The sequence below is a fragment of the Plecotus auritus genome (assembly GCF_963455305.1).
Source record: "Plecotus auritus genome assembly, chromosome: 3".
NCBI lineage: Eukaryota > Metazoa > Chordata > Mammalia > Chiroptera > Vespertilionidae > Plecotus > Plecotus auritus.
The window spans coordinates 113,885,133-113,897,062 of record NC_137772.1 but is presented as its reverse complement, the minus strand read 5'-3'; positions in this window follow the sequence as shown (position 1 = coordinate 113,897,062).

The following is an 11,930-nucleotide window of genomic DNA, read 5'->3' as shown; positions in this document are numbered from 1 at the left end:
GGAACTCCCATTTGACCCAGTGATCCCACTTCTAGGAATATATCCCAAGAAGCTAGAAACACGAATCAAAAAGGATATATGAAGAAAAAAAATGGTGTCAGAATAGACGGATGTGTCTCGAGCCTTGTCCTGGAGCAGCTAGAAAGAGAAGCTGAGGGTCACACGGGAGTGTTTGTTGGTGAGTTACGGGACAGGTATACTCCAGGAGAAGGTGGGGGACTGCTGAACAGGGCTCCACTGACTGGGCAGCCCCCACTGCTGCTGGGTCCCCTCCAAGAGCCACTGGCTAGGACGCGGAGACCGTGCCATCTTGAAAGGGAAAGTGGATGTTATCAGAAGCCTGAAAATCTCCAACTGTGGCACCCCCCCCAAAGAGCTGCGAACCCCAGAACACCGGTCCCCAATTGGCACAATCATGCGGATTCAAAGGAGCTCTACACTCCACCATGGAGGGGTCCGATTTCCCCGAGGTCTCTGGTCCCGGCAGGACAGAGAAGCGCATGCACTGTGGGAGCTGGAGGACCGGGGGGAGTCTTCACCTAGAAGAATCTGTGGCTGATCCATGAATGTGGAAGGAGGTCCTCAGAGCTGCTAACAGAGGGGATCTCTAAAAAGCAACCCACTTTGATCTGGCACAGGACAGCCTAGAAATTTTAAAAGTGTGCCAGTTGCTTGGACACAAGGGGAAAAAAGGACTGCTTAGACTTGCACGCAGCCCCGGAGTTCACACACTTGCGCTTTTTCCTCTTTGAATCCTGGCTTCTGATTACTAAGCCCAATACATAGGACCACCCAGTTGGGGACACCCTAGGAGACTGCAGGGGAAAGTTGTTTTTCTGAAATCGGGTTCAGAGCGGGGTGTGACCGTTGGAAAACCAGCTCGGGGGCAACCCACTCCCACACACTGGTATTTAGTGCCACAGGGAAAGCAGGATCTAAGCACAGGCTAGAGAGTACCTATAGACCTGGAGGTCAATCCAGAAACACTGTCACCCAGGGGTTGAATCACAAATTGACTCTTGTGTAATCACAAATAAAGGAATACAAGAAAATAAGACACACCGCTTGCTTAAAAATCAGGACTGACTTACAACATTGAGGAGCAGTGGAACGCAGGGAACTGCAATACTGTCCTGTCTGGGAAACAGGTGTGCCAAACAGAACAATAGAGCAAGTGAATGACCTTTACTACTGCACATTTATTTTTATTTATTTTTTCATCTTTTACTTAAGAAACTAATTTTTTTCTTTTTTCCTCACTTGATTTTACCTTTTTAATTATTACATTTTTATTTTCAAACAGTATTATTACTACCACTATTTTACCTTTTTTTAAAAAAGTGTCATTTTATTTTCTCTTTATTTTACTTTGGTATTAGTGTTCTGCATTCTATTTTCATCTTTCCTTTAGCATCATTTTACTCTATCTCAACTCTACCTTTATGCTATCACTCTCTTCCTAACTTTTATCTTTTTGTTGTCCTGTTTCCCTGTCAGTGCCAACCTAACAGGTGAACCGGACTGAGGTAGGGAGGTGGGAATTAAGAAAAGAAAGACACGAAAGTGGGATTGGGAGGACTGCAAGCCATTGACAGACTGCAGCAGCTTTATTAACTGCGCAATACCTTTTATACACAAACACTGACTGGGAGGTCAGTTCAAAAGGAACGTACTCTCTGTTCCTCTTAATCTCTAAGGGAGATAAAGCAGGAAGCCAAATTCTCAGTACAGCAAACCTCAGTAAATAGTTACAGACTTCTGGTAAGCCATGAAAGGTCACTCTCATTCTGCTGACAATTGGAAATCGCCATCCAAACAAGTCAGGGGACACTGTGTGGGCAGGGGACTGAATCTTATCAGTCCCTTTGGGTGCAAGGACTCTGTCAACTTACACCCGATCTCCAACAGCTCCCCCTTCTTTATTTTTCAGGCAGAGTTCATGTAGTCCTATTTGCAGAGATGAGATGCTGGATCCGATGGCTCAAAAGCAGACTGAACAGCCACAATTGAAAGCATGGCAAGAAACAAAGTCTCAGCGGTTTGTCATGCCCCTTGGCGAATGATCATGGCCTCGGCCTCCACTGTCAGCTTCTTCAGCTGCCCCCCAAGTTGGTGGAGATGCCCTCGAGTCGCCCATGATCTCGGTGGTGGCAGTGGCGGCGGAGGCACTGGCTCCAGTGGACAGATCCGTAGCCTCTTGAATGGTGGAGTGAGCACTTGTTCCACCACTTCGTCCTCCATCTTGACCTTGAAAAGGCCAGACTAGCGGCTGGGGATCCAACGGGGCTCAGAATCCCCTTCAGGAAATACACAAACAGACCCCTGAGCCCATACCAGAACAGGGTCGGGGCCATGCCATTGTTCTGTAAATAAGTCCTTCCACTGTACCCGAGGGTGGAATCTGGACAGGGAGGACCACTGTCGTTCCGCAGCGGTTTTGCCCTGAGCATTGCCATTTAAAAAATTAAGGAAATAAAGAGCTCTGTTAAGTATGTTAGCAGGGGTATCTACATACTCCCCCTTCCTTATTTTTTCAATTTGTCTTTGCAAGGTCTGATGAGCTCGCTCAACTATTCACTGCCCTTGAGGATTGTATGGGATGCCTGTTTTATGCTGGATTCGAAAAGTAGTACAAAACTTTTGGAATGCCGCACTTGTATAGGCTGGACCATTGTCAGTCTTGATGGTGTGGGGGATGCTAGGAAAGTAAAAGCTTGTAAACAGTGAGCAATAACATGTTTAGCGGCTTCTCCTGTATGAGGGGACGCAAAAACAAAACCAGAAAAAGTATCAATAGAAACATGGACATAAACTTGTTTTTCAAAAGATGGAATATGGGTCACGTCCATCTGCCACAGTTGGCCTGGTTTGTAGCCTCGTGAATTGACCCCTTCTGTGGGAGGAATGAATGTGGTTAGAGGGCATTGAGGACAGAGTTTAACAATTTGCTGAGCCTGCTCCCTTGTGAGTAGAAATTGCTGACGCAGCCCGGCGGCATTTTGATGATGGAGAGAATGTGAGGCTTTGGCTGCATCTAAAGGGGATAATGCTAGATAGGCAGTTCTGGTAAGTTGGTCAGCATAATTATTTCCTGCAGAAAGAGATCCGGGCAAATCCGTATGAGCTCGTATATGGCCAAAGAAACAAGGGTAAAGCTTGGACCTGTAGTAAGAGAATAATTACCTGGGATCGGTCAGTGTCATGTAAATTAGCAGTTTCTAAGTGAATCATAATATTTACAATATAATGAGAGTCTGAGTAAAGGTTAAAAGATTGAGTGGAAAGTTTGCGTAACGCTTGATGTACTGCCTCAAGCTCCAAGCATTGTACTGAATTGTGGGTAGTCTGAAAAACAAAGGGTTGATTATTTATAACTAGGGCAGCTGTGCCATTACTAGAACCATCAGTAAACACCAAAACCGCATGAGAAATTGGTTGAGCCTTGACTACTTTGGGGAAAATGAAGGAATATTCGACTACTTTGGGGAAAATGAAGGAATATTCTGTAAAAAATTGTATGAGCTTGTTAGAGGGGTAATCGGAGTCCACTATACCGTGGTAGCCTAGGAGCGAAAGGGGCCATTTATTATCCATATGATATAGCCATTGTCTTTGTTGAGCCTTATAGGGTACCACGATGGTATGGGGCTCTTGACCAAAAAGTTCTAGAGATCTGAGATATCCTGCAAAAATAAGATCTGCTACTGCTTCTGAGTAAGGATAAACTACCTTTTTCAGGGAGGAGTGAGAATGGATCCACTCTAAAGGTCCCTGTTGCCATAAGAGGCCAGTAGGGTGTACTGGCATAGTCAATATTAAATACAGCCATGGTTGTGTGTAATCAACTTTTTGTACAAATTGTTTCTGTAAGGCTGCCTCTATTTGGCAGATAGCCTTACCAGCTGCAGGAGTGAGCTGACGAGGGGAGAGTGGATTGCTATCCCCACAAAGAATATCAAATAAAGGTTTAAGGTCATTAGTGGTTATGCCTAAAGTTGGCCTAATCCAGTTGACATCCCCTAAAAATTTTTGAAAATTATTTAGAGTCTCTAGCTTGTCTATCCTGAGTTGATTTTTTTGAGGACGAATTTTTCTTCCCTCTATAATATGTCCAAGATATAGGTAAGGGTCTTGTCTCTGAACCTTTTCTAGTGCAATAATTAATCCGGATTTAAGAAGAGCCTGTTGCATGTCAGCATACACTTGTTCTAATTGACATTCCGTGTAGTGAGCTAAAAGAATGTCATCCATATAGTGTGTAATATAAGCCTGTGGGTGTTTCTCTCGAACTCCTCGAATTACCTAACAAACTTTTGACACAGGGTAGGGCTGTTAGCCATTCCCTGAGGCAATAACTTCCAATGATAGCGGCGCATGGGTTCCTGAAAATTAGTAGATGGGACACTGAATGCAAAGCGTTTGCAATCAGAAGGGTCTAGAAAATGGCAAAAAAAACAACAACACAAAACACACACACACACACAAAAAAAAAACAATCCTTTAAATCTAGTACTAATAGCTTCATCCCATTAGGGATTGCTACAGAGAAAGGGAGACCAGGCTGCAAAGGTCCCATAATCTCCTTAGTCTTGTTTATCACCCTTAGATCTTGTAAAAGGTGCCAGTTTCCTGATTTCTTCTTTATGATAAAAATAGGAGTATTCCAAGGACTGGCAGTCTCTTCTACATGCTCTAGCCGGAGTTGCTCCTGTACCAACTCATGAGCAGCTTGTATTTTTTCTTTGGAGAGGGGCCACTGCTCTATCCACACAGGGTCATCTGACTTCCAAGATATCTTGTCAGCTGTGGGGATAACAGGAGGAACAATAACAAGGGTAACACTCAGGGCAGACAGAATGTCTTGTTATGCCCAGATTTCGTGATCCCCAAAGACCACCAGGGAGCCGAGTCCGATGCAAAAGCAAAGAGCCTTTAATCGAGCTAGCTCGAGCCCAGTCCCCCCCCCCCCCACACACACACCAGCGCAGCGGCGAGGCGGGGAGAGAGAGAGAGAGCCCAAGACCCCAAACGCGCTGATTTATAGGGGGCTTGGGAGAGGTAGGAGGGGTGAGGTAGTGTGGCCTCCGCTGATTGGTTGGGGTCAGGTTGCACATGGGGGCAGGGCGCGGCTTACTTTCCCTTGCATTTCTATTGGCTAATTCAAAGGTGTGGGTTGGGCTCTTGGAGAGGTTCTAGGGTGGGAACCTGACTCCACGAGGTGGAAGACATGGAACAAAAGGAACATGGAGTCTCCCCGCCCTTTCAGTCTCATCCCCATAAATTCACAGGGATCCCTGGCAAGACATATTGCTGAAACAACCCAGAGTGACCTTCATTGTCTTGCCACTTTAACATTTGTGAACTCTGTAAAGGAGAGTTGGTTTGACCTATTCCTTGAAGTTGTGTCAAAGCTTCTCTTTAGGGCCACTGTTTAGGCCAGTGAGTCATGCTTATGACAGAAATATCTGCCCCTGTATCCAAAATCCCTGTAAATCTTTTCCCTTGTATAAGTAAAGTTCTTTCAGGTCTTGTGTGAGAAATGGCTTGTACCCAATATGCCTTGTCTGAGGATTTAAAACCCCTGGCTCCCTGAGACTCTGGAAAGTAGATTGCCTGTGGCAGGCAGTAGGAGTAAAATCAATTAAGCAATTTTTATGTCTGAGGTGATAGTGATGATAATTCTGGGGGCAGAGGCCATAATTTAGATTTCCCGTTCATAATCCACATCAATTACCCCTGGAAAAACTTGTAACCCCTTCATAGTTAAGCTACTTCTTCCTAGTAAAAGGCCAAACATCCCTTCAGGAGTAGGTCCATATACTGCTGTAGGGATGGCCTATGGTCCCATTTCTGGAGTTAATACATATCACCCTGTGGATCCAAGGTCCAATCCGGAACTTCCGGGGATTGCTCAGAATAACTCTCGTATCCTTTTTGCCCCCAGGGGCAAGCTGGGAGCTGCGCAGCCAGCTGGCCCTGAGGTGGTGCAGGGACAGGAGGGTAAACTGATAGTGCCCCGATTATTTGCCGGGGCTGGGCTGGCCCCCTTTGGGAGTTTCCCGACTGCTGTTGAGGCAAGGGATTTCCTTGGGCATCTGTCTTGGATCTGCATTCATTTGCCCAATGCTTTCCTCTTTTACATTTTGGGCATACTCCAGGTTGTTTGGGACCTCTGCTATTTTCTTTATTAATCCCTTTGTTAGAGGGACACTGCCTTGCCATGTGTCCCGTCCCTCCACAAGTGAAACACTTATGTGTTTGGCTTTTCCCTTTGCTGAACTGTTGCTGAAGAACTCCTTCAATGGTGGTTCCCCTCAATGGCTACTCCTTGCATATACGAGGGGCCAATGTCTGCGCAAATGCGGATATAATCTGAGAGAGTCCCTTTTCTTTGATAGGGCCGCAGTGCAGCTTGACAGGCAGTGATGGCATTTTCATATGCCAACTGTTTGACTATTAAAATGCCGGCTTCTCCATCCACCACTACTCGGCCAACAGCCTGTAGTAGCCGAGAGACAAAATCCTGATACTTTTCATCTGGCCCTTGAATAATCTTTGAGAGTCCCTCTGTTTTCTGACCAGGGCTGGGTAACTTCTTCCAGGCTCTGGTCCCAGCTCCATTAATTTGTCCATAAGCTTCCTGGGGGTATTGAATTTGATTATGGGTATCAGCATAGGCTCCCTCTCCTACCAGCATTTCATAAGGAATATTAATCTGGGCAGCTTGATTACAAGCAGCTTGTTCCTTAGCCTTTTCATCATATTCTGATTTCCACAAGAGATAATCCTCTCCTGATAAACAAGCCTTGGCAATAGCTCTCCAATCATTGGGTGGGAGAGCCTCCGAGGCTATAGTTTCCAAGAAGGTTAAAGTATAAGGGGAAGTGGGCCCATACTGAGCACAGGCTGTTTTTATTTTTTATTTTATTAAGGTATTATATGTGTACATATCTTACCATTGTCCCCCCCACCCTACTCCCATACATGCCCTCACCCCCCAATGTTTTGCATCCGTTGGTTACTCTTATATGCATGCATATAAGTCCTTCAGTTGATCTCTTATTTCCCCCACCTCTCCCTAACCTTACTGCTGTAATTTGACAGTCTGTTTGATGCTTTACTGCCTCTGTATCTATCTTTTTGTTCATCAGTTTATAATGTTTTTCATTATCCCCAAATGAGTGAGATCATGTGGTATTTTTCTTTCATTGACTGGCTTATTTCCCTTAGCATAATGTTCTCTAATTCCATACAGGTGCCTACAAATGGTAGTAATTCCTTCTTTTTTATGGCAGCATAGTATTCCATTGTGTAGATGTACCATAGTTTTCTGATCCAGTCATCTGCTGACGGGCACCTAGGCTGTTTCCAAATCTTAGCTATTGTAAATTGTGCTGCTATGAACATAGGGGTGCATATATCCTTTCTGATTAGTGTTTCTAGTTTCTTAGGATATATTCCTAGGAGTGGGATTACTGGGTCAAATGAAAGTTCCATTTTCAGTTTTTTGAGGAAACTCCATACTGTTCTCCACAGTGGCTGCACCAGTCTGTATTCCCACCAGCAGTGCATGAGGGTTCTTTTTTCTTCACATCCTCGCCAGCAGTTGTCATTTGTTGATAATAGCAATTCTGACAGGTGTGAGATGGTACCTCATTGTCGTTTTGATTTGCATCTCTCGGATAATTAGTGACTTTGAGCATGTTTTCATGTGTCCCATGGCCTTCCTTCTGTCTTCTTTCAAAAAGATTCTATTTAGGTCCGTTGCCCATTTTTTTATTGGATCATTTATCTTCCTTTTATTAAGTTGTATAAGCTGCCTGTAGATGTTGGAGATTAAACCTTTATCAGTGATAACATTTGCAAATATGTTCTCCCATACAGTGGGGTTTCTTGTTGTTTTGTTGATGGTTTCTTTTGCTGTGCAAAAGCTTTTTATTTTGATGTAGTCCCATTTGTTTATTTTCTCTTTGGCTTCCATTTCCCTAGGGGCAGTATCAGTGAAAAAGTTCTTTTGGCATATGTCTGAGATTTTGCTGCCTGTGGATTCCTCTAGTATTTTTGTGGTTTCCCATCTTATATTTAAGTCCTGTATCCATTTTGAGTTTATTTTTGTGTATGGTGTAAGTTGGTGATCTAGTTTCATTTTTTTGCATGTATCTGTCCAATTTTCCCAACACCATTTATTGAAGAGACTGTCTTCACTCCATTGTATGCTCATGCCTCCTTTGTCAAATATTAATTGCGCATATTGGTTTGGGTTGATATCTGGATTCTCTATTCTATTCCATTGATCTATATGTCTGTTCTTGTGCCAGTAGAAGGCTGTTTTGAGGACAGTGGCTTTGTAATACAGCTTGAAATCTTCCTTAGAAAGAAGAACAAAGTAGGTGGGATCTCAATACCAGATTTCAAGCTATATTACAAAGCCACTGTTCTCAAAACTGTCTGGTCCTGGCACAAGAACAGACCTATAGATCAATGGAATAGAATAGAGAACCAGAAATCTACCCAAACCACTACGCTCAATTAATATTTGACAAAGGAGTCATGAACATACAATGGAGTCAAGGTAGTCTCTTCAATAAATGGTGTTGGGAAAATTGGACAGATACATGCATAAAAATGAAACTAGACCACCAACTTACACCATATACAAAAATAAACTCAAAATGGATCAAGGACTTAAACATAAGACGAGAAACCATAAAAATACTACAGGAATCCACAGCCAGAAAAATCTCTGACATATGCCGAAGCAATTTCTTCACTGATACTGCTCCTAGGGCAATGGAAACTAAAGAGAAAATAAACAAATGGGACTACATCAAAATAAAAAGCTTTTGCACAGCAAAGGAGACCATCAATAAAACAACAAGAAAGCCCACTGCATGGGAGAACACATTTGCCAATGATATCACTGATAAGGGTTTAATCTCCAACATTTACAGGAAACTCATGCAACTTAACAAAAAGAAGGTAAACAACCCAATCAAAAAATGGGCAACTGATCTAAATAGACCCTTTTCGAAAGAAGACAGAATGAAGGCAAAGAAACATATGAAAACCTGCTCAAAGTCACTAATCATCAGAGAGATGCAAATCAAAACAACAATGCGGTACCATCTCACACCTGTCAGAATTGCTATTATCAACAAATGACAACTGCTGGCGAGGATGTGAAGAAAAAAGAACCCTCATGCACTGCTGGTGGGAATACAGACTGGTGCAGCCACTGTGGAGAACAGTATGGAGTTTCCTCAAAAAACTAAAAATGGAACTCCCATTTGACCCAGTGATCCCACTTCTAGGAGTATATCCCAAGAAACTAGAAACACGAATAAGAAAGGATATATGCACCCCTATGTTCATAGCAGCAAAATTCACCATAGCTAAGATTTGGAAACAGCCTAAGTGCCCATCAGGAGATGAGTGGATTAAAAACCTGTGGTACATCTACCCAACGGAATACTACGCTGTGGTAAAAAAGAAGGAGTTCTTACCATTTGCAACAACATGGATAGACATGGAGAACATTATGCTAAGTAAAATAATCCAGGCAGAGAAAGATAAATATCATGTGATCTCATTCATTTGTGGAATATAATGAACAGCATAAACTGATGAACAAAAATAGATCCAGAGACAGAGAAACATCAATCAGAACGTCAAACCTCAGGGAAGGTAGGGGAGGGTGGGGTAAGGGGGAGAGATCAACCAAAGGACTTATATGCATGCATGTAAGCCTAATCAATGGACACAGACAACAGGGTGGTGGGGGCATGAATGGGAGGTTGGGGGTAATGGGGGAATAAGGACACATATGTAATACCTTAATCAATAAAGAAATTTAAAAAAAAACTTGAGGAGAGCCAAAGGGGAATTTGGGACAACATGGAAAGAAACAACATTTGCATAATAGGGGTCCCAGAAGGGGAGGAAACTGAGCAAGGAATAGAAAAGCTGTTTGAAGAAATAATGACAGAAAACTTCCCTGATATAGGGAAAAAAAATTCACACAAGTCCAAGACGCTCACAGACTCCCAAACAAAATGAACCCCAAAAGACCAACACCAACCAGCAAGAAGGTATGGAGGGAGAGTGTGTGAGAGAGTGAAGGAGCAGTAGAGGAGTGTGTGGACGTGGTTTGTGTGTGTGTGTGAGAGCTAGGGCCAGTTAGTTGTTGCAGGTCTTCCAAGGGGCTGCCAACCTGTGTGGTCTTAGATGGCAAAACCGCACTGCCACCACAGACACTCTGGGGGCAGCCAGCGTGGACACAGAGACCACGCCATCTTGAAAATCGGAACTGATTGAGACAAGGATCCTAGCTTCACCACCACCCAATCTGGTCTCAGACACAAACCAGGACCCTTATGCCACTAGGGACAAAGACCTGTGACCACAGCTGTAGACCCACTGACACCAAGAATCCAGACGTCTCGGTCTCAGATTTCTGTGAGTCACAGAGCCCATCCCCCTCTCTGCTGGCTCACTGCAGCACCATAGGAACTGCTGGACCCGCCCTGTGAAATCAGGTCTCTTGCCCACACAGGGTGACTCCACTGCCTGAATTAGAGCCTGGGCACATGGACACTGAGAATCTGTTTCCCACAGTGCATAATTGCGCAACCAGACCCCACGCCCACACAGGGTAGATTTGCTGCCTGAATTTGAGCCTGGGCACACAGACACTGGGAATCCATTTCGCACAGTGCACAACTGTGTGACTAGACCTCATGCCCATACAGGGCAGCTCCACTGCCTGAATTTGAGCCTGGGCACATGGACACTGGGAATCTGTTTCCCATAGAGTGCACTCACACAACCAGACCCCACACCCACACAGTGCGGCTGCGCTACCTGAATTTAAGCCTGAGCACTTGTACACGGAGGATGTTTCCTGCAGCGCACACTCACGTGACCAGACCCCACGCACACACAGGGCAGCAGTGCCACCTGACTTTGATTCTGGGCAAGCGCACATGGAAGTCTGTTTTCTGTAGGTATTTCTCTCTTTCTGCGTCCAGCGTGGCTAGAGAGCGGATCCAGTTCCTGAGTAGGGGCGGCTGGGGATTGAGAAATAAAAGAAAGAGACAAGACACAGAGATAGAAGGAAAAAGCTGGGACCAGGTGGGACCACCATCCTCTTCTGATGGAGAGACAGGGACAGGGACCCAGAGCCAATCCAGCGAGTTTATTTTATATCCCAAATACCAGGAAGTTTCACCAAAAGGTCAAGACAAAAGGAGATTATTTGCATTCTTGAGTAGGCCCTGAGCATTCCTGGTGCTAGGCTGGATTTAGATATCAAAACCACTTCCCCACATCACAGGCTGAAATGAAGGTCAAGCTGACAACACCCTTGCCCTTTTGGCAAGGCGTGTTCCCAGGGCGTGGCTTTGCCGATGCCACTGGGTTCAGCTGACAATAATTAAATAATGCCCATGTGCCTTCCCAGGCGCTGTCTACATCTCACCCTTTTTTTTGTTTTTAAGCTACTATAATAAAAGTAAAATTTAAACATCAAGAACAAAGCTCTAATATTAAAACAATTGCAAACAATGCCAACGCAAAAACCAAACTACATACATGTTATGAACATCAAGAGCAAAAACGCTGGCTATTAAAATAACAAAACAATGCCAATGCAACACAGCAATAAGAGAGAAATCAAAACTAGAGATATTAACATTTTTTGCTACTAAATGAAAGAAAGTTTCTTTTGTTGCTGGTGTATATTTACTCAGAGTCCTTGGACTTGACTGCGCAAGACTTTGCAGAAGACTGGCAGCTAACCAATGCTAGCATAGGCAGGAACATGGTTGAAGAAGTAGCTTCAACTTCTTGCTTTTCTATTTAGCTGGGCTTCAGTCATTAACTTCTTCAGATGTCTCCATATTGGCACCTCCGTCCCTTGATTAGCTTTCAGT